The 2,500-nt window shown below is 54.9% G+C and overlaps 1 protein-coding gene across 2 annotated transcripts in view; it reads left to right on the forward strand.

Annotated features, from left to right (window-relative positions):
- Window positions 1-31: 31 nt before the first annotated feature.
- Window positions 32-2,500, forward strand: part of tenm1 (teneurin transmembrane protein 1) — a 233,911-nt gene continuing 231,442 nt past the window's right edge. For both annotated transcript variants that reach the window (XM_056438944.1, XM_056438945.1), the window contains exon 1: window positions 32-122. The gene's annotated coding sequence lies outside the window, so the exon portion shown is untranslated. The remainder of the gene's footprint in view (window positions 123-2,500) is intronic.

The raw sequence follows: 2,500 nt of genomic DNA on the forward strand, positions 1-2,500 counted from the left end.
TTGCAGGGGGGTGGATTGCGCAGTCTTCAGCCTTTGCAGGGTCCTTATAGCGCGGAGTCGGGCTCTAAAAAAATTAAGAAGAAAAGAGAAAGAAAAGAGAGGAATGTCTTTACGTCGCAAAGGTAAGCGCCGCGTTCACATTCTGGCCTCTTTTGCGCGGGGCTCGGTCGGGCTGCACAGTGTTGTTTTGGCTAAACGGAGTGAGTCCACAGGAAATGGTTATTATCAGCTGTTCAGATTGGGGGGTGGGGGGGGGGGGGGGGCTCGGTGCAACGGCCCGTGCGTGTGTGTAGCGTGTAGTGTGTGTGTGTGTGTGTGCGTGTGTTGGTGCGGGTTGTTTAAATGTATCCGTGCGCCTTCTCGGAAGTGCGGGGATGCCGACTTGGCGCTGTCTGTTTGACAAGGAGTCTGAATAATGACAGTTCAGGCGCGGAACAGCAGGGTTGCCGCGCTCTGCTTCATGTGTGCGAGCATGAGGGGGGAGGGGGGGAGGGGGGGGTGGTTGTGTGTGCTCGCGCGCGTGCGTGTGCGTGCATACGTGTGTGGGTTCGGTAACGTTTTCTAAGCCTTGAGTTGTTTTGCTCTCAGTTGTGGGCTCGACCACTCCATCTCCGTCAGCGCGGAGGTATACAGCCTAATGATGCCAGCAGGGCCACCGGAGATCCAGGAGAGGGGGCTTGGGGGGGGGGGGGGGGGGGGCTCCATCAGGCACCTCGGGACAACGGCGTTGACCCGCTCCACTGACGAGCGTCCAGGTGAACTTTCACCTCTCTCGGGACCACGTCGCGGGGCTCCTGGGTGAAAGCAATGCCTTTAATACGTGTGCCCCCCTCCCTCTCTACCCCCCCCCCCCCCATCCTCCTCCTCCCACCACCACCTCCCAACCCGGTGTTTGGAATGTGTGAGGGCGACATAATTAAGGGGCAGGCGATGCATTTTGATAAATCATAATTATTGTGAAGGCAGGGGAAAATTGCACCAGGATGGATATGCTCCGATAGATTTAAATTAGACCTCCTCACTTCTCTCCTTCACAGTGGATTATAAATAATTGCTGGGAGTAAACCGCTGAAGGCATATTCCCAATAAATAAATAAGTGCGTGAGCAGAACAAATAAATAAATAAAAACTATTTCTGAGTAATTGTCTAAATATATATTCTCTCATTAGAAAAGAGAGTCCCAGTACTTTTCCTTCTCCGGCACTGTTTATTGAATCCTGCTTTGAGGAGAGAGGAGAGAGGAGAGAGGGGAGAGGAGAGAGGGGATATGGGAGAGGAGGGAGGAGAGAGTGGAGAGGGGAGAGGAGAGAGGAGAGGGGAGAGAGGAGAGGGGAGAGAGGGGAGAGGAAAGAGGAGAGGAGATAGGAGAGAGGAAATGAGAGAGGGGAGAGGGGAGAGGGGAGAGGAGAGGAGAGGAGAGAGGAGAGAGGGGAGAGGAGAGAGGGCAGAAAGAATAGGGGAGAGGAAAGGAGAGAGGGGAGAGGGGAGAGGAGAGAAGATAGAGGGCAGAGGGCAGATGGGAGAGGAAAGGAGAGAGGAGAGGAGATAGGAGAGAGGAGAGGAGATGTACTTCCTGCATTTGAAAAAAGAAATGCATCGAAACCAGAAACTGCAATTTTGTCAATACGTCTCATACGTGGATCTGATGCAGCAACGTGCGCCGCGCTCAGTCTGGATGTCCGGCGTGTTCCATAACCCCCCCCAAAAAGACCTTCAGTTCCCAGACCTGTGGTGGATGCAGTGTTGCATTGTGTGAAAACTGGACCCGTACACCTGGCACCGCTCCGGCCACCGCGGTCTGTCTCTGCTCCCTGTGATTAATAGAGAGCATCTGTGCACGGAGGTTAGACACACACACACACACACACACACACACACACACACACACACACACACACACACAGAAACACACACACCTCATGCACGGTGGAGAAGACGATGGAGACGCATGGGGGACGTTGGCGATTGTAACTCTACGCTCATTTCTCCCACCGAGCGGCTCCACTGGAGGTGTTGATGGGCCGTGGGTGTCACTGCAGGGGGGCTGCGCATGCGGCTGTCATGGTGGTCCTGTGTGTGTGTGCGTGTGTGTGTGTGTGTGTGTGTGTGTTGTCCACGTGAGCGGCTGACTAAGTGCACATCTGAAATGGGCCGTTATGGCGATGACGCCTTTCCGCAATCCAGAGGACCGGCCTTCTGAATTGAAATGTCACTCGGCCAATTAGACAGCACGTGCACTTGTCTCACGAGCGTGCACGTGCACAGCGCACACGTGAGATAAGCGAGCGTGTGCACGTGCACGTGCACGCTCCAGTGAGACGGGTTTGGCAATCGCTGTCACTCACTCCAAAAACCAGCTCTGGTCGCCACACGGCGAATCAATATGACATCAGGAAGAATACAGTGTGCCCCCCCCCCCCTCTCCTCCCCTCCTCCCCTCCTCGGCCACCATCGTCATCATCTCCTTGAGTCCTTGACGGTGCAGTTGATCCACGTGCT

This window comes from Pseudoliparis swirei, chromosome 19 (assembly GCF_029220125.1).
Source record: "Pseudoliparis swirei isolate HS2019 ecotype Mariana Trench chromosome 19, NWPU_hadal_v1, whole genome shotgun sequence".
In the NCBI taxonomy this organism is placed as follows: domain Eukaryota; kingdom Metazoa; phylum Chordata; class Actinopteri; order Perciformes; family Liparidae; genus Pseudoliparis; species Pseudoliparis swirei.